Source organism: Dasypus novemcinctus, chromosome 2, assembly GCF_030445035.2.
Source record: "Dasypus novemcinctus isolate mDasNov1 chromosome 2, mDasNov1.1.hap2, whole genome shotgun sequence".
Taxonomy (NCBI): domain Eukaryota; kingdom Metazoa; phylum Chordata; class Mammalia; order Cingulata; family Dasypodidae; genus Dasypus; species Dasypus novemcinctus.
Genome location: NC_080674.1, coordinates 49833551 through 49855149, shown reverse-complemented (window position 1 = coordinate 49855149; position 21599 = coordinate 49833551).

Genomic DNA, 21599 nt, shown 5'->3' with positions numbered 1-21599 from the left:
TATTTAAGGAAAACAGAATCATACATACATAATCCAGTCAGGATGAAGTGTGTTCACAAAGCCTTCTCCCCCTATCACATAAGATTCTTTTTTACCATACATCTTGGAGAGATACACCTAAAGCTCCAGTATATGGAAATAGTATATATCATCTTTTTTTTTTTTAAACACATTTAAAAAAATTAAAGTTAATAGATCACACAGAATGTTACATCAAAAAAACTTAAGAGGTTCCCATATAACCCACTCCCCACCTCCGCATCCCCATCATTTTGGTAAATTGTATTTTTCTGAAGGTACATACATCACAAAAAATGTTACATTAAAAAAACATAGGAGATTCCCCCCACCCCACTCCTCCCACACCAACAACCTCTCCCATCATTGTGGCATACTCATTGCACTCAGCAAACACATTTTGGAGCACTGCTGCACCACATGAATAATAGTTTACCATGTAGTTCACACTCTCCCCCAATACATTCAGTGGGTTATGGCAGTATATATAATGTCCAGCATCTGACACTGCAATATCATGTAGGGCAACTCCAAGTCCCAAAATGCCCCCACATTACATCTCTTCTACCCTCTCCCTGCCCTCAGCAACTACTGTGGCCACTTTCTACACATCAATGCTACAATTTCTGCTATTACTAGTCACAATAATTTTATAGTAGAATATCAGTTAGTCCACTCTAATCTATATTTTCTTCCTCCATTCTGTGGACCCTGGGATGGTTATATCCACTCCACCTCTATATCAAGAGTTCAGTAAAGTCACAAGTTGTAAGATCAATGCACAAAAATCAGTTAGCATTTCTGTACACTGGTAATGACCAATCTGAGGAGGAAATCAAGAAATGAATACCATTTACAATAGAAAATTAAAAAATCAAATACCTAGGAATAAATTTAACTAAAGATATAAAAGACTTATACACAGAAAACCATACAACACTGTTCAAGGAAACTGAAGACCTAAGTAAATGGAAGAATATTCCCTGTTCATGAATAGGGAGACTAAATATTATTAAGATGACTATCCTACCAAAACTGATCTACAGATTCAATCCCAATAAAAATCAATACAGCATTTTTTAATGAACTAAAAAAACTAACTATGAAATTTATTTGGAAAGGAAAGAGGCCCCAAATAGCCAAAGACATATTGAAAAAGAAAAATGAAATTGGAGGAATCACACTACCTGACTTCAAAACATACTACAAAGTTACAGTAGTGAAAATGGCATGATATTGGCACAAGGATAGACACACTGACCAATGGAACCAAACTGAGAGTTCTGATATAGATCCTCATATACAGTCATCTGATATTCAACAAGACCACCAAGCCCACTCAACTGGGAGAGGATGACCTCTTCAACAAATGGTGCCTAGAGAATTGGATATCCATGTGTGAAAGAATGAAAGAGGATTACCATCTCACACCTTATACAAAAATCTATTCAAGGGAAACTGACTTGGCCCAGTGGTTAGGGTGTCCGTCTACCACATGGGAGGTCCACGGTCAAACCCCAGGCCTCCTTGACCTGTGTGCAGCTGGCCTATGCACAGCACTGATGTGCGTGAAGAGGGCCGTGCCACGCAGGTGTGTCCCCCATGTAGGGGAACCCCACGCTCAAGGAGCGTGCCCTGTAAGGAGGGCTGCCCAGCACAAAAGAAAGTGCAGCCTGCCCAGGGATAGCACTGCACACATGGAGAGCTGGCACAACAAGATGATGCAACAGAAAGAAACACAGATTCCCGTGCCGCTGGACAAAGAAGATGACACAGCAAATAGACACAGAGAACAGACAACTGGGGCAGGGGGAGGGGAGATAAATAAGTAAATAAATAAATCTTAAAAAAAAAAAAACTACTCAAAATGGATCAAAGACCTAAATATAAGAGCCACAGCATAAAAACCTTGGAAAACAATGTAGGGAAGCATTTCCAGGACCTTGTAATAAATAGGAAATGCCTTTATGAACTTCACTCCCAAAGCACAAGTAGCAAAAGAACAAATAGATAAATGGGACTTCCTCAAAATTAAAGTGTTTTGCACCTCAAAGGAGTTTGTCAAGAAAGTGAAAAGAGCATCTACCCAATGGGAGAAAACATCTGATAACCATATACCTGATAGGAGACTTATATCCTGCATATATAAAGAACTCCTATATCTTGAAAATAAAAAGGCAAACAACCCATTTGAAAAATGGGCAAAAGATCTGAACATACACTTCTTCAAAGAAGAGATACAAATGGCTAAAAAGCACACGAAAAAAATGTTCAAAATCACTAGCTATTAGGGAAATGCAAATCAAAACTACAATGAGATACCATCTTACTCCCATAACACTGGCAGCTATCAAAAAAACAGAAGACTACAAGTGCTGGAGAGGATATGGAGGAATGGGAGCACTCGTCCACTGCTGGTGGGAATGCAGAAGGATCCAGCCATTCCGGAGGACAGTTTGGCAGTTTCCCAAAAAGTTAGCTATAGATTTGCCATATGACCCAGCAATTCCACTGCTGGGTATATACCCAGAAGAACTGAAAATAAGGACACAAACTGATATGTGCACACCAATGTTCATAGCAACATTATATCCTATTGCCAAAAGTTGAAATCCACCCAAATGCCCATCAACAGATGAATGGATAAATAAAATGTGGTACATACATACCATGGAATACTACTCAGCTATAAGAAGGAATGCAGTACAAACACATGTGATAACATGGATGAATCTTGAGGACCATTTGTTGAGTGAAGCAAGCCAGGCATTGAAGGACAACTACTACATGACCTTTCTGACATGAGATGAGCAAACCAAGCTGTCTCGGAGAACTAGAGACTGGAAGATAGGCTTAAAGGAATTTGGTGGGGGGGGGGGGGGAGCAGAAGGTTGCGAGCTGATGCCTTCATGGGTGAAGTCTATGAGAAGCTGGAGGTAAGTATTTTTACAGGGAAGGGATAAGATGGGGGCATAGGAATAACTTTAGGTGGGGCTTTGCAGGCTTGAGGGGGGTTAGGGTTGGAAGGATGGGTCAGATGGCCCAAGGAATTGGGGGGAGGGCTGGGGGGAACAGTTGAAGATGGGAGACTCTCAGGTATATGGTTGAAACTATAATGTTGAGAAAACTCTTTAGAAAATATAATAAGAAAGGACTACATGTTTTACATGCTTAAGGGGGGGGGGCATCTGGCACAGGGGCAGGCTTCTAGGGAGTATGTGAGTGCTCACTCTGTCAGAGTCTATTAAGTAATTGGATGGAGACCATACAATGAGTGTGAAGGTATACCCACATCCTGGGGAGACCTCATGTTCTCAAACAGAGGGAATTGTGTCCCTTGAGATAATCGGTGGCTCCCAAAGGGTTAGGGCAGTCTAGTATGTCAAGCCCTCAGCATTGTTGCAAGTATCTGTAAATCTGGTCCCTCAAGTAGTGAAGATTGATTGTCACTGTGGGCTCTGAATGGAGGGGGAGAGAGGTATAGAATAGATGGAACCAGGGGAAATGGGGGGCAATGGAAATGCTCAACAAGATCATATAATGATGGATATAGGACATGTTAACTTACACCAAAAATGTATAAAAGTCTATAAGCTAAAATGTAAACCATAATGTAAAACATAAGGAAACTAAAAATTTAGAAATTTGTACAGTCTAAAATATAAACCATAATGTAAACCAAAATGGCACCATGTTTGAAAGCTATGTTTCAAAATCTGTATATCAGCTGTGGCAAATATAACATGAACATGTAAAAAGATCATTGCTGGGAAGGGGGGAAAGGGTTTGATGTTGGATATGTGGGAGTCCCCAAAATTGTATATGTAGATTACTCTGATCTAAAACTTTTTTGAAGACAAAATTAAAAATTAGAAAAAAAAAAAAATGAAAGGATGTAGACACTGAGGAAGAATTGAAAGAAAGTGACTTGCCACTGTACATACAGGGCAACACCTATTACAGTGATGAAAGACAAAGTGTTAAAAACAAAGCTTTATAATAGTTTCCATTTTTTTAATACACCAATTTATTTTTACTTTATTTTAGTATATCTATTTTAGTATGTATATTTCTAATCTTTAAACCCATCACTATATTTCATTTTCTTATTAATTGAATTTGGCAGTATATTAGGCTTCATTTTTTAAGAAGTTTTGGACCACAGAGAGGTTCAACTAGGGCAGGGGAGGAACACTAGTGTGGGGTGTTATTGAGGGGGGGCATTTGGGTGTGGGGAATGTCTACAGGGCATGTATATAGGGGAAATAAAAATGTTCTGATATATGTTGGGTATTTTTATAGTAGTTACAGTTACAAACATCAATTGAGGAAGTGCTGAGTTCCTACCCAGGGGATCTCTGTCACATTCTCCAATTGAACAACAATAATCCACCAAGTGCAATGGCAAATACCAACAAGGAAGGATGGTCCAATAGTGAGCCCTTGATACTGATGACTATGCTTATGTGCCTGTGTGCTTGAAATATGAAATAGGCCTAGAGATGCAGGGTACCTAAGAGTTACCTCCTGAGAACCTCCACATTGCTCAAATGTGGTCACTAAGCCAAACTCAGCATGTAAATGCATTACTTTCCCCCCAGTATGGGACATGACTCCCAGGGATGAGCCTCCCTGGTGCCAAGGGATTACTACCAATCACTAACTGATGATACAACTAGAAAGAAACCTTGAATAAAAGGGCCAACTCAGACTAGCTGAATATCTCAGCCTACTTGTATGATCATGTGTTAAAAACTGCTTTTTGACCTTGAATAAAAGGGGGAAATGGCAAAGACAAATGAGTTTATGTAGCTAAGAGTCTTCAAAAAAAGAGTCAGGAGGTCATCAGAGGGGTTGCACTTACACACCTCAGCAGGACCCCAGAAACAGCCAAAGTAGATATTACCTTAGGTACTGGTTCCCTTGAAGGCTATGGAGACACACAGGGTAAATGGTCATGGCAGATGGATTTGGAGTTCTGTGCTCATATCAGAGTGTCCTATTTTGGAATTTGTGCTCCTGAGTGTGATGGCACTGAACTCAGATGTGACCTTTCTGCACATGCCTCTTTTGTCACTTTTACTGAACCTTTGGTTGGCACTACAGATGGTGTATACTCAGGGGACTTGACTCTCTGGACTGCCCAGGTGCCAGCTGAGCCCTTAGCCTCAGCAGACTTGCAACTCCTACTTTCAGGTTCACCAGACTTACCCAGGTCAGCTAACAGGGAGTGAACACAGTCAACCACCACACTAGGGAACCAAGAGTGCCTACAACTGCAAGCAGAAGAATTGCATTCATTATCCATGTGGAATCTAAGTGTATATTGTCTTTGAGAAACCAATTAACCAGTATATGACATTCATAGATCTAATTGAGCCATTATATCCTGGAGCATGCTTGGTTTAAAAAAACAATATGGGCTTCTGCATAGACAGTGAAATGACAATTAAAACTGTAAACTATAATGTAAACTATAGTCCACAGTTAGTAGCAATGCTTCAATATGTGCTTATCAATTGTAAAAACTGTACCACACTAACTATAGATGTTGTTAATTTGGGAAAGTGTGGGAAGGGGATGGGGTGGGGCATATGGGAATCCCCTATATTTTCTATGTAACATTTATGTAACCTAAAGCTTCTTTAAAAATAAAAAAAATTTTGAAAAGAACCAAAGATAAACAAAAAAAACTCTTAGATACCATTTCACACCATTCTTATGGAAAAAATGAAATAAAAATTCCCATTATCTCAAGTGTTACTAAACTTGTGGAATAATAAGAATCCTTGTAAATTATTGGTGGCATTTTAATTGGTATAATAGTGCTGAAGAAAAGTTTTTAAAGAATCTTCTAAAATTGATCATGTAACACACATATCTTATACCTCATCATTTTCATTGCAGTGAATGTAATATATAAATGTATATATACATTTATAATAGCAATATTAAAACTTGTTTGGTTTCAGGAACACTTTATACTCTAAAATATTCTTGATGACCTCAAAGAGGTATATATTTTTGTGGTATATATACACATTTGTTATATATATATTTGACATAAAAATCAAACCTGAGAAATTTTAAAAATATGTATTATTTTATTTAAAAATAACAGTAAACTCATTATATGCTAAAACAACATATTTCAGGAAAAATAACTATAATCTTCAAAATAAAAAATTGGTGAGAGGGAAGTGGCTGTGGCTCAATCAGTTGGGCTCCCATCTACCATATGGGAGGCCCTGATTTCACATCCCAGGCCCTCCTTGTGAAGGCAAGCTGGCCCATGTGCTACGGAGAGCTGACAGCCCGTGTGCTGTGGAGAGCTGGCCCAAAGATGACACAACAAAGGGAGATAAGCAATTACAGAAAAAATGCACAGTGAATGGACACAGAGAAGAGACAGCAAAGAATGGAACAAGCCATGGAGGAAGGGGGAATAAATAAATACATAAATAAATAAATCTTTAAAAAAATTGGTGAGAAAAATGGATTGTTAACATCTTTTTCGGTATCTTAATAGAAGGCATTTTGATTCAATCTGATTCAATGAATTGTTTTGGTTAAATTATATTAAGAAAGTATGACCTCACACAAATACCTATTTGGAAGAGGGCAGGATATTTTAATAACTTTTTCATATAATTATGGATATTCTACTTTAAAATCATTTTTACATCAACACTTAGTAGGTCATAGTTATTTAATATTTACTTGCAATATGGAAACTGTAGACATGTAAATAAATATTTTGTTCTCTTTTACAATAAAATACATTGGCTGGTCTTGCAATTTGAATGGATCTTATACCTAGCATAATATCATGCATTAGACATTTGGAAAATATTGGTTCATCGAGTTATGCAAATCTTCAAAATGTATTCGTATGAGTAATGAAAGTGAGAAAAGCAACGGATTTATTATTATTATTATAAAATCATTTTGACTTTGCATAGCCATGAAAGGATTTTGGTACCCCCACAAGTCCCTAAACCCAGCTGTGAGAACTGCTGATTTATAGTAACTCTTGCAGATGTGTACAAATACACATGAATAATGTGGTTAATGGAAGTTTCAATTATATTGGGGGAAAAAAAACCCTCAATACTCAGTAGGAAAATAGAGAAACAGATTATGGTAGAATTACACAGTTAAATTGAATGAACTAGGTATAAAGTGTCCTTATGGAGAAATTAAAAAAAATATATACTCTTTAGTGGAAAAATTAAGTTTGATACAATACAATATATGTAAAATTGAAAAAAAAACAACCCACTAAAGTGCCGTACTCTATTTATGGATACAAAAGTACCTAGTGAAATATAAAAACAGATGGGAAAGATATTAATATCAAACTAGATGGGAGGGAGGAAATTGCCTCAAATACAAATAGCTAAAAAGGTCTAGAGGGCTCATCAGAAGAAACTAACTAAAGCTTTACATTTATAGCACTGGGCCAGATCTCTGCCTACCTCTCCTTCCCTATACTTATTGAGCTTCTGGCTTATGTAATGGAAGCTGTAATGAAGTTCTGCAAATAAGTCCTAAAAAATATGAAGTCATTTACCAGAAAATTCCTAGTGTGGTGTTTGGGCTGTAGAGAATCATATCAGACCCTATATTAATCCCAAATAGTTGCATGGATTTGAGGTGATGTGAGGAAGTGGAGAAACAACCCTAAACAGACCATGGATTTGCCTCTAAAATAAATCCAAAAATATTTGTCTCTGAAGTGCAAGTTCTTGATACCCTGTGCTTCCAGAATTGCTGCTAGACTCAACCTGAGAGGTAAGACGATATACCCTAGTATCAAGAATTCCCCATTGGGAGGAGTAAGGAAACTCCAGATACCAATACTTAATCCAGGCCATCAACTTCAATATGAACAGGCAAAGAAGAATCGACAATGCTGTTAGAAATTAAAACTGCATGAGACAGAACACAACTATCTAAAGGCAGAATAACTCTACCTTTTAATATTATAACTCATTTAATTTACCTTTATTAATGAAGTAAAGCTTACGTATTATTCAAATCTATATTACTCAACCCTACACATTGAATGGGTTATCTTTTCATTACTAATTTGAAGTGTTTTCATCATCAAATTCTAAATTTCCAAAGACATAGAGGTGTGAGGTGTGTTTCTGAATTTTATTTTAGTTCCACTAACCTATTTGTCTATTTTTGTACAAAAAGCACACTTTAAAAAATTAGCAACTTTATTTCAATTTCACAAAATAAACAGAATAATGCAGTTTAGCAAGTTACAGAAACACTTTCAATAGCTCTGAGTTTATAGCATAATCTGATTTCTGATAGAGAAAAAAGTTTAAATATATCTATTTAACTTCCATTGAGGTACTTGAGAAAGTATCATATCAAAATATCATAAAAACAAACAATGCTATTTTATAAATTAAAATATAATTATAATTACTGTAATTAAATGAACCTCATGAATTCAATTGAATTCAATTGAAGACAAGAAAGAATGAATTGGTGTAGTAAAGGAATTGCTCTAGATAATTGTAAAAATAGACAAAGGTTGAAAATGTGAGAAAAGTTAAACACAGAAATTATATTCCAAAATTTAAAACATGTTTAATAGAAATTACAGGAAGAAAGAACACAGGAAATGGATGTGAAAAAATGATGAAGGAGGAAGAGTAGAAGGAAATAAAATAACCCAGAACTGGAAAAGAAATGAGGCTTCAGATTCAAAAGGTAGAAAGAATACTTCCAAAGCAAAAAGCACATGAAACTTTATAGGTAAAATAAAATTATAAAAAGTTTTAAAAAAGCTTTCCTACTAAAAGTCAGAACATCACCATACTTTATGCATTTTTCATACAAAGTACATATATAGATACACACATACATACACACATTTATATGCAAGGCATATCTGGCTCTTCATTTGCATCATCTGGTTTTGGAAAGAGGAAATATCACTGAAATTCTAAGTGTCAGTGCAGAAAAGAAATAAAATGAAAGAGTTCCTGAATAACTGAATGCACATACCATGTTTTGATAGGTATGATAGTTTGACGTTTTTTGTGAATACCAGAAAACATCATGTTTCATGTTCTTAATCCATTCCTCTGGGTATGGCAACCTTTGATTGCATTAAAGACCTTAATTAGGTCACTTGCTTAGATCGCTTTAGGGCCTTTGATTGGACTACATCAGTGAGGCATGACCTAGGGTGGTCTCTGCCCTCTTGCTGGGGTCTTACATAAACTAAGAGTAGAAGCAGAGACACAGAGAGAAAGAGAACTGCCATTTAACCCTGCCATGTGAGAAAGGATTGCCTGCAGTCACGGAAAGACAAGCCCAGAAAGACAAGCTGAGAGGTCCGAGAAGCCAGAGGCTAGAATCAGCAGAGTGCAGAGGCATTAAAAGAGATCTTTCAGAGGCTAGGCCCATGGAGCAAATCAAGGCTGGATATATGAGCCCTGCCATTTGCTTCATCTCCCACAGCTGAGCTCTGAGAGAAAGTGGCCTGGAGGAGAAGGCAGAGACCTAGATGAGGAGCCACCATTTTGCTTTGTCATATGGCAGGAACCCAGGATCCAGCCAGCAGGGGACCTCTGGTAGGAAAGCATCTCTGATTTTGCCTTTATTTGGGCATTTTCACAGCCTCAGAACTGCAAGCTTTTACCCTAAAATAAATTTCCCATTATAAAAGCCAACCCATTTCTGGTATTTTATATCAGCAACCTTAGCAAATAAAAACAATAAGTATATCTCAAAATATTAGTCTTATATATCATTTCCCTCTATTTGAAATGTAAATTTAGTGTAATCTAAATCACAATCTTAGAGATTTTATGGAATTTGAATATCTGATCTTCAGGTTCACTTGCAAAAGTAATTGTATGTACCATTTAGAAATATGGTTGGCTTTGTCCCTTCAGAAATTAAATTATGCTATATATAAAATTAGAATTATTCAAAGTGTGCTTTTGTCATAAAAATCAACAAATAGTTGATTTGTTGTAAGAGAAAGTTCAGAAGTATTGGAAGTAAGAGAAAATTCAGAAACACACGTGTATATACATTTTAATTTAGAATCTGATGGAGGAAACATTACAAATTAGTAATGAAAAGATCATCTGTTCTTGGGGAGCTGATGTGGCTCAGTGGTTGAGTGCCGGCTTCCCACATAGGAGGTCCTGGGTTCAATCCCCGGCCATGGTACCTTAAAAAAAAAAAAGATAAACCATTCAATATATGGGATTGAATAATATATCATTGGGTAATAGATTAAATTTATATATTAATAAAAGTAAATTAAATGGATTAAGGTATGAATAAGATGCATGAGAATATTTTTGTGAGATCAAATGGTATTTTTTCCACTTATATCCCCACTCCATTCCCTGTCCGACATGTCTTATGTCCCATAATATTTACTTATTTTACGCTATAGCTTTAATTTCAACCTGACATTATGTATTTGTTTATTTATGTCTCTTCTCACTAGAATGTACACTCCACAAATGAGGAGATTTTGTATGTTTAATTACATATAGCATCCCCAGCCTTGAAAATTGCCTGGTATGTAATAGGCACTCAAAACTGTTTATGTTACTGAAAAAAAAAGCAATTACTATGATTATTGACAATGTGTTTGATTATTGTCTACTTTAGTCTTTGAATAAAAATGCAAAACCCTATTATAGCCTGGAATATAAACAAATATATCTTCAAATTGCAAAGTAGATATAAAGCTTATGTTTGAAACCCCACGGTTTCATTAATAAATAAGTAAATCAACAAAGCTTTTATTTTCCACTCTATGCACCACTGTCATTTCAACACATAAAGCATTCTTTTGAGACAGAGGCTTTGCGGGAAAAAGAAACCTAATATTCTTGCTTACACAAAATTAGCAGCCTGAAAATGATAGATTCATCTTAGTAAAATAACGTTGGTGACCAAAATCATTGTCTTACAAGATCAAAATATTCTATTATTAAGGTCAATTCCTCATTTTGTCACCATCTCAATTGGATATCTACTTATTTTGCCTCCTCCATGTCCTTTTTTTTAAATTTACAGATGTGTATTCTTACCTCATCTTTGATTAGGCAGTTATTTATTTTAAGTTAATTTTAGAAAAGAACAAATTATTTTTATTGCTTTTTGAAAAGTGCATTAAGGATAAGTCACAACTTGGCTTGTGTTGAATGTTGAATGAAGCAACTTGCAGAGAGTTAGAGTTGATTATTTGATTTACAAAATAAGTCCACAAATGCTTGTGAACATCATCATTAAACGAGTAGACTTAATATAAGCATTTTTTCATTATACCTGAAGCATCACTATTTCGCATATGTTAATTCTTAATTTCTAAGAAGTGTTCAAGAAGTTGGATACATATAATATAATGGATGATCCCAATTTCATTAATTTTCAGCTTTGTAATGCAATACCGATCTTGGCAAGGGTTCAATCCCATTAGAGATATTTAAGAACAATGTAGAATTCATCTTAGAAGTGCCTCTTCAAGACACAGGTAGGCTAGGATATTAAGCTACTATTAGGGTTTGTCTTTGGTTAAGAGTTTTCCATGGGTTATATGTTTCCCACACTTATAGTATGGTGTGCAGGCTAAGCAAGCTCTGGAAGCACCAAAGAAGTCCTCAGGCAGAAAAGCAGAGTTTTGGTCAATTAGATCAGAATTTGTAGGTATGCTTATCCACCACTGGTGCAAGTGAATTAATGGTGGCCACAATATATATGGATCATGGCATTAACAGTGTGTACTACAGTCCATCTTTGCACTGATCCAGTCTTTATGTGCTTCATATTGGGTGTACTCTGTTACTGATGATTCAAGGTTTTGGCCAGGTATAACATCAAAACAAACAAACAAAAAAAACCCCACAAAAATGAAAACAAGATATATTCCTCCTTTCCTTCATCAAGTAGCAACTAGAAGCCTCAGGAAATTTGGGTCAATTATCTAATTGATATAATAACTCCTTTCTGCATGTTGAGTTATTAGCATTTGGGATGTAACATAACAGGCAACAATCATGTATTTAGGTTCGGTGGAAATCTTGTTAGATCTCCTGATGGAAATACCCCTGCCACCCACCCTTCCCATAATGCACCCCCATAACCCCTTTCACCCTGGAATAAGGTCTTTAATTCTTTGGAGTTAAAAATTGCAGAGATGAGAAACACAAATTGCCCAAGTAGATTACTATAAGTGATATGAGTCTACTGCTCTTTTCACCAGTTTGTTCTTAGAACTAAATTTATTTTAGCCATAGGGGATCCAGAATCAAGTAATGGCCTTTGGATCAACATATAAATCACATCTGGAAAATAGTGCTCTGAACCACCAATGTGTTATACCCAGCCTGGCGTGGGATAAAGTCCCCTGCAAAGCAACAGAATGTAGAGAGTGTTTCAAGTGGGAAGCTAAAGTTATAAATGGGAACTGTCCAAGAATGCTGCAAATGAACTCAAATTGACCTTGAGAATATGGGGCAGAGTATCGACATTATCAGATAAATTAAGTGATCAACACATTTTTATTGAGTGGCTAGTACTTACAAGATTCTTTCCTGAGCACCAAATCACTATTTTTAAATTATCAAATTACATGATATTAATGTTATTAATAATCTATTAAATTTGCTAACATAGAAACATCAAAATATAGAAATATCCTTAAATCCACTTATTCCTTCTGAGTTTATAAATCACTATTTATATCAATTATAAAATATTTTAAGGTGATACACATTAATATTAATTTTTATATGAACCAAAGAAAGGACAATGCAAGAAAATATTGATTCTTGCTCGAGATTTATATTATGGAAAAATAAGGATGAAAACAGCATCTCTAGGGTGAAATCTATCTATCTATCTATCTATCTATCTATCTATCTATCTATCTATCTACCTACTTATCTAAGCTTACTGAATGAACTGCAGAACCTATTTTATAAATATAAGAAAAATAGGCTTTGTGAGCACTGAAAAATTATTTTCTTACTTTGAACCAATATTAATTAAAGAATTTTAGGTGGCCAGTTATAGGATTTGACCACAATATACTATCTCCCTGAGCACAAAGGAATTAGTCTGTGTGTGGCATTTATATTAGCAAACATTTTTTGCATAGTTAAATATTTTATTCATTTCTTAGCCTAAATAAGAAATTGCTATTCAATATATCTGCATGAAATTTGTCATAATCATGAAGCAATGAATTACCTTTTGTCCTTTCTTCTAATCTACTCTCAATTATAGGAACAGATGCCAGGCCTTGTAAATATAGCTGAGTTGTGCACAAAAATTAATACAGTAAATCCTATTTCCCCAAATTATTTTTTTCCCATCTGTACTAAGATTTTCCATCATTGTCCTGACCTCGTAGTCCCATCCTACTGTCTGCTTCAGGTCTTTTTGCTCTTGTGCTAATCTATTTGGCCTCATTTCTCTGGCTTTTCTCTGTCTCCCTCTTATCACTCAGTATAGTTCATGACATTGCTCTTCTTTGAATTGTTATCCATTGAGTCCCTGCTACCTTATACTCTGCAGTCTTCTTGCATGTTCATAGGGAGAAAGATCAAATAATTTCTCTTTTCCCATTATATCAATAATACAGAGAAAACATGTCCAACTAAACTAAGACAAAACAGTATTACATCTTTAAGAATGAACATTCTCATTTCATCTTGATAAGTAAACTAATCCAGTGCTAATTATCAAATGACTCTTTTCTAAATAGATAAATCAAAATTTGCAGCTGGCCTGGTTGTCATCTCAATGAATATAACAAAGCAACAAGTTTGCATTTCACTCATTGCCAGAAAAAGTTTGTGATTGAATTTAAGTGTTTCTCATAGTATTTATGAGAAACTCATGTATTTTCCCCAAGTCCTGAGTGAACTCATAATTTTATTATAATCATTTTACATAAAATAGAAACATGACTGAAGACACTTTAAGGTTCAACACTAAGTGGTTAATAATATTCACTTAACATTTTCTGAAGTAAATTACATTGAAATTGTATTCAATGATTCAGGAATTCTTATTACAGCAATTTCAAATGCCACTGAAATGATATGCTGCATTTGATTTGCACTAGGAAATTAAATCTACAGTTTTTTTTTTTCTCAAACTGTCTTAACTATCTAGGGGTAGATGTATGATGGAGAATACAGGAGAAATGATTTAAAATTACACATAAAATCTGTTTAAATTATTTTGTGAGGACTGAGTTCTTATGAATTCTAAAACTGTTTTAATTGGAATGGAAAAAAAAACCCTAAATGGAAAAAAAAAAACTTTTAAGCAGTAATTTTCTTCATAGAAACAGTGAACTATATTTTTATACAATTAAGAGAAAAATTCTTATATTGAAAGAAAAAGTGCTATTCGGTCTTTAATTCACCAGTGAAATACATCAGTAAATTATTCTTGGTTCCTCTCTTTACCAGTTTATACAAATTTTCTAAAGATGGAATTTGACACTCCATTCTTGAACCCAAAATACATACTAATAAATGAACACACATGATTAAGGAAGATATTTGGGTGATATAGACTAGAACCAAAGAAAAAGAACTTAATTTACAGGGCAATGACCATAGGAGTTTAAGACCTTTTTATTCTGTGAATAATTTTCACAAATCTGAGCATTTTCATTTGGCTAATGTGAATGAAATAAAACTTATACTGGCTACTCATTAATCATAAAGCATTGAGGAGGAAAGCAAGAGTCTTGGTTTACTAAGCAACTTCACAGCATATTAAAGAATAGTTTTACTTTGGAAACTACTGATTATGAAAATGAAAATTGTTTAAGTAAATATGAATGTGGTTAGGATTCAGGCACAGAATTCTGGGTAAATTACTATCTATGGACAGTTTCCTTTCCCTCCACTACCAATTTTCATTCATCTCAGTAAAATAATAGTCAGTTTCACAACTGATTCTATCATTCCATCTGTGGCAGTTTGAAATTATTTTATGAATCCCCAAAAGAGAAATTTTATGTTTGTAAACTAATCTATTCCTCTGGGTATAATATTCTTTGATTGTATAAAATTCAGTTTGATTAGATTATTGGATAAGATTGATTTTGATTGGTCTACTTCAGTAGGCATGACTCAGGTTGAGTCTCCACCCCTTTGCTAGGTCTGATATGATATAAAGGGAAACAGTGAGAGAGACTCACCCAAAAAGACACAGGAAAAGGAAGCCACTGGGTTTGGTCCTGCCATGTAAAAGAGAGGATCGCTTAAGCATGAAGGCGCAAGAAGCTTAGCCCATGGAGTAGCTCAAGAGGAGATGGTGAGCCTGGAGGGGAAGACTGAAACCTCGGCAGAGACTGGTCGCCATTTTGCTTCACCACGTGGCAACACGCCAGGATCAACAGTAGCTGACTTTGGTGAGAAAGCATCTCTGATGGTACTTTTCACTGTCTTGGAACTGTAAGCTTTTATCCCATATAAACACACTTTATGAAAGCCAATATATTTCTGGTGCCCTTTGGCAAACTAAAACACCATCTAATCTTTAATATCAAAATCTGGGAAATACAGCACAAAAAACTTCAAAAATACTATAGATCAATTACTTGATTAATATAGATGCAACATTTGAAAGAAAATGATACCAAATAAAATTTAAGAAAATATTGCTTTCAGGGAAGGTACAAAGACCTAGAAGGTGGATATCAGCCTTGGAGAGATAGAGCCTGGCCTTGGGGAATAGGGTATTTAAACCGCATAATTGGAGGAAGCACTAATTTCTTCCCTGCCAGGATCAGCAGGTGAAGCTGGTGTCTATACCTCGTTACAACTGTATGATATGGCAGAAACATATCATACAGTCTGTTCTGCTCCCTCAAAATTCATGGTTGGGCAAGCATGTAGATATAATTGCTTTAAGCACTCCCTATAACCCATTTCCTTGGAGTTTTACCAGGAGGCCATCTCTCTCAAGTAGGCCAGTCTTCAAATGACTAGACTTAGACCAGTTAATACTGAACTCTGAAACCCAACAGAGAGACTATTTCAACTACATCAAATGCAGCATATCTTTTTTTATGAGGGTTGAGAATTAATGTTTGGATTTGTCAATGTGAGATCAATGTGAAGGTGATCACCCTGAGATAACTGTTCTGGTGGAGTATTAGGGTCAACTTTGGATTGAAATGCATTCAAGAGAGGATGGGTGGATAGGAAGAGGAGAAAATCTGTAGGGGAAATATTTAGAAGAGTTTTCTGTTTTAAATTGAAAAGAGAAATTAGTTATAGCACATTTAAAACTAAGGAGTTTTTTTTTCTTTATTCTTTCCTTTCCGTTTTAGTTTGCTAAGGCTGTCAATGCAAAATACCAGAAATAGGTTGACATTCATAATGGGAATTTATTCAGTAAAATCTCAAAGTTCCAAGGCTGTGAAAATGTCCAAATAAAGGCATCATCAAGAGATGTTGTCTCAACAAAGATGGTCTGCAGGTGGCTGGTCCTGGACTCCTGCCACGTGACAAAGCAAAATGGCTGCCAGTTCCTGCCTTTTCCTCCAGGCTCACCTTCTCCCTGAGCTCAGTTGTGGGTGCTCAGACATACGGCATGTATCTTGGCCTTCAGGACTCTTTCCCTCTCTCTGCCTCTGGGCTAAAGGCAACCCTGGAGTCCTCTCATGTCAATTTAGAAATGACAACTCTCTTTCTCTGTGTGTCTCCCACTAATAAAAGACTCCAGCAAGAGGGTGACATCCACTCTTGGTCGGGCTTCACCGATACAGTGCAATGAAAGATCCCCAATGAATTTAATCAGAGTACAGCACCCACAGAAATGGATTAACTCCAATAACATGATCTTTTTTGAAATTCATAGGAAGATTCAAACTGTCACACTTTCTTTTTTTCTTAGAGATAGGAGATACTTGCCCACATCTTTTTGTGATGAATATAGTAGAAGGTGAAGTATCGATGATTCAGAAGAGTATGTAAACAAGTACTGGAATAATTTCCTTGGGTGGTAAAAGAAGATGTGATCCAGTGCAGAAATGGAGGAGTTTGTCCTAGATAGGAACAATGATAGTTTTTAAATAAATAGTAATGTGAGGAAAGATAGAGTTATGTTCACAGTGGCAGGTAGCTTGATAACTCTAGTGGTATCCTGTGGAAATTCTTTTCTGATTGCTATTGTTTTCTCAGTAAAATAAGGAGCAATGTAGTCAGCTGAGAGGGAGCAGAAATAAGAGAAATTAGAATGTAGAAACTTCAAGAAGCTAGTAATCAAATAAAATTAAATACTGCTTGTAGAGAATATTTTTAAGATATAACTTTTTCTTGTTCAATGATTTTTAGAACTACATACGCTTCATTCTGGTTTGAAATTATTCCTCAATTTGAAAATTGGGCTTTCATTTAAGACTCAGAAAGAAATCTGGTTTTATTTTAGATTGATGGTTAACTTTGCTCTAATTTTGTTCTAGAAGTCTTTGTTTTAGAAGTCACTCTTGACATAGATATATAGTATATCTTGACATATGGTATATATATATATATATATTATATTTGACACAGGGTCAAATAGACTATGTGACATAATTGGGCTACAAAATATGGGTTAATCTAATTGAGAAGAATATGGAAATGTCTCTTACAAGAAATGGCATTTCATGTTTGAGCCTTAATTGTGTGTGATACTGATAAAAGGCATTACATGTGAGAGAAATAGAAGGTCCAAAATAGAACCTCAGGGAATGTTTATAGTTAGAGGATTGGAAGAGGAAAAGAAGGAAGGAAAGATGGCTAGAAAGAGAAGAAATCAGAAGTTGGGGGAGATCCAAGATAGTTTCAGTTCATCCAATTATTGAAACATTGCACCAATGACAGGTACTCTGCAAAGTATTGGAAACATAAGAAAGATTCCACACAATTAAGGTTTTCACCTTCCAATGGGGGAGATATAATTGGATATCTCCCCCATCGTTGAGTTTTATTAGGTGGTGGGAGTCCTGAGCATGTTTCTAAGGAAAGGGCAAAGAGCTATAGAAAACTGTACATTGAAATGTGTCCAAACATATTTACTAGCACATAGGCATAAGCTATATACAGATATAGGTAATATAGCACATAAAACCTGGCTATTTTGTTGAATTATTTTTGTTTAAAATTCATTTTACCATGCATATATAGAAACAACCTTTTATTGACTATTTTGAATACCTAACTTTTATTTCTCCTTGTTCTCTGGTCTTAGGACACAGTGTTTTCCTTAGCTCAGCTGCTGTGAAAGTTGTATGCATACCTGTGGACTGATCGTACTAGTTAGAAGTAACCTTTGAAATGTTCCCATTCAGTGGAACATGAGGCCATTAAAAATGGAATTCTCTTAAGGCAAGCTGGGAGCTATTGGTGAGTTGCATAGGTCAGAACTATTATAGAACTTCATTTTCTTTTGTATCAAAGAACTTCATTTTCTTCTGTACTAAAGGGCTTTCTTGTTTCACAAACATGTTTCCACATTTACCTTAGTATAAGACATTAACTCCATTAGTTGAATGTCTGTATTTAGTTGACTGGATAATTTAAACTGTAAACTTATTGCAAGTTGAGTTTTCCTCCATAAAATATTACAGATCATTTCCTTCCTCCAAATAGTATTGATGAATTATAGAGAATTCTTAAGCCTGTCATCTCTTAATATATTAAGAAAGAATATTTCAGGCATTTTTAATATGCATTAACTGAAGTTTTATAGCTAAGGTTTTTCTCTCCTTTTTATGTGAGTTCCCATAACCTTTACAACTTCTATGATTTTCCTTTGGCATTCTTTGCAGGGGCAAAGATTGTATGTTGGGCCCAAATTTATTTCTGCTTTAGAAGTTTCTGCCCTTAAGCATTAATGAAAAGGCTGCTGGTATCTGACCTATGCCCTGACTGGGCTTTGAATGTCAAACTCAAACTCAAGCCCAAGACTTCAGGCTCCTGTTCCAACACCTCAGCAATGGCTTAAAGTGCATCCTGTTCAATTACTGATGTAACTTATGTGTCCTCCTTTATCAGTTTGGGTTATCAATTAAGGTCACATCTATCCTAACAGTTCAATTAAGTAACTTTGAATTCCCTATCCCATCTTTTCTGAAATATCCTTCTTCGCTCCTTCATCAACACCAACCTTGTATCTTAGTCCTGTCTGTATCTTCTATAAAATGTGATTTGGTGACAAAGTCATGATGGCTAGCTGTTGATAAAATGGTAATTTCTTAAGGGTCAAGTGAGCTGGAAAATCTCTTTTCTATTGTCAATGATCATCTGTGATCTCCTGACCATTCTGCTACTGCGGGCAGCCATGGACTCCCAGTATCTGAGCTCTTTCCTGAAACAGCTCTTTTCATTTACACACACCCATCAATAGCCCACAGTGACAGTGGAAAAGGAGGAACTTCTATTGTATGTAAACTAGACTTCTTTAGTGAACTAATTAATCCTCAGTATTGAATCTGAGTCACTTGTCCACTTTACCCTCACTTATAAAGAATTTACTTTCTGTAACTTCCAATGTCTTTTCTGACCATGACCTCAGATTTGGTCATCCCAATTTATCAAATTTTTTCATATTCCACATCAAGAAGAAGAAGCTAATGTTTTATTTTACCCCTTTCCTCCCAGGAGTCTTCTTGGCTTCCTATGTAAATGTTTTCATAATTCTCAAGGATATTTTAATAATTTTTTCACTAAAAACAAACATAGCAAAACAAAACAAAAAAACAGATAAAGGAAAGAAAGAAAGAAAATATTGGTGTGTCATCCCATGCAAATGAGGCATGCAGGGAGGCATGAAAATACAGTATTTGGGGTTAACTTCTTTGGCGACTATAGTAAGGATTTGTGTAACTTTAAAAAAAAATTAAGTCAATCGTAAAAATAAAATGTCCAGGTCATAGGGCAATTGAACTTTTGACAATGAATTAGAGATAGAAGAATAAAGATATTTTTTTGAAAGGAAGGAAAATAGATGAACTATTTTTTGAGTTTCAGGTGCCCCAGTCCCTCCTCCCCTCCTGCCTTTTTAAATTTTGTGTAACATAGAGAAGAGAGAAAAATTGAGGTTTAAAACTTTAAATATACTTTATTGATATTATGGTGCATACTTGAATGACCAGAACAAGGCAATGGATGCTTCCTGCCCAAATATATATATTTTGACTAATATTCATGTAAGTGAGAAACCTTTTCTTCCACTGGAACATTTCACTTTTTTCTCTTTTCAAGCCAAGATATTATTGTGGAAAAGCTATGGACTCAGACTGCTGGATTTAAATTCCATTTCCACCTAATGTTTCCCATGACACCTTGGGCAAGTCAAATTAGCTTTCTGATATATAAAATAGGAATAATAATTGTATCCATTGGTTTTCTGCTGGGTCACTGACTATTACACATGACCTTGGTAATGAGTAAGGGAAGGGCAGGGAATGCTTTGTGTAGAATAAATGCACATTTGTTTTTAGTCATTATCACAACAATCTCAACAATTATGCTAAGCAATAGGAGGGATCCTGTAGATAGTTTGGATGCTGCTCTTGGCATTTTATAGTTAATAGAGGCATGGCACTCAAGTATTTTCAGGTTCCCAAATTGCTTTTCTTAGCAACTTGACATCAACTTCAATTGGTTGCTCTTCCCAGGACCAGTATAAGTAAGTCAGAGAAATATCAATAAAGTAGAAAAAAAAAAATCACAATGTCTAAGACAGATGGGAGAGCAAGTTATAACTGAGTGGCCTTGATTAATGCATAAGGAGATTCCAGATAACAGAAGTTTCTAATAGTTGCTAGTGTTGGGAAACATAGGAAAACATCAAGCAAACATTTATGACACAAGACCCTTAGTGCTTAACTAGACTCTCAAAGCCGTCCTTGGCCAATTCAAACCTCAAACTTCTAACCAGAATTGATACAGTATAGCAGATCAAAAATTTGAAGTTCTTCAGAATAACAGAATCTGAAAATATATTTAATTTCCCATAAATCATGGTTTGCATTAAATCTTAATGTGACACTTGTTATCAGAGAAGTATAATCAGTTCATTATTTGAAATTTTTTATCTTTTGAAACAAATAGCAAAGTCTTATGAAACACTGGGCAAATTAGATGAAGTAATAGGCTTAAAAAGCACATGAAGTCAGTAGTTGGAACAGAACTGAGAAGCACTGATTCACACCGTTTTATTCAACTCTCAATAATTTACCCCTGTGTCTTTGACTACATAATGATTTGATAATGTGAATAATTTGTAGACAAATATGTTAATTCAAAGAAGAAAATACTCTCGATTCTCAAGATTGTCCTAGAGTCACCAGATGTTGGAGAGTTTTCATAATGATTATAAAGTTATTGCATTTAGCATCAGTTGTTTGGTCAAGATACAGTTCCATATATCCTTTCCTCTCAAAGAACTTTCATTTTAATTAAATATGTACCTGACCTTGTACATGTAATTAATTGACCCCAAAATATAATAATCCAGATTCTCCAAGAGTTATCTGATGGACGTAAAATAACATTTGAAGTTGC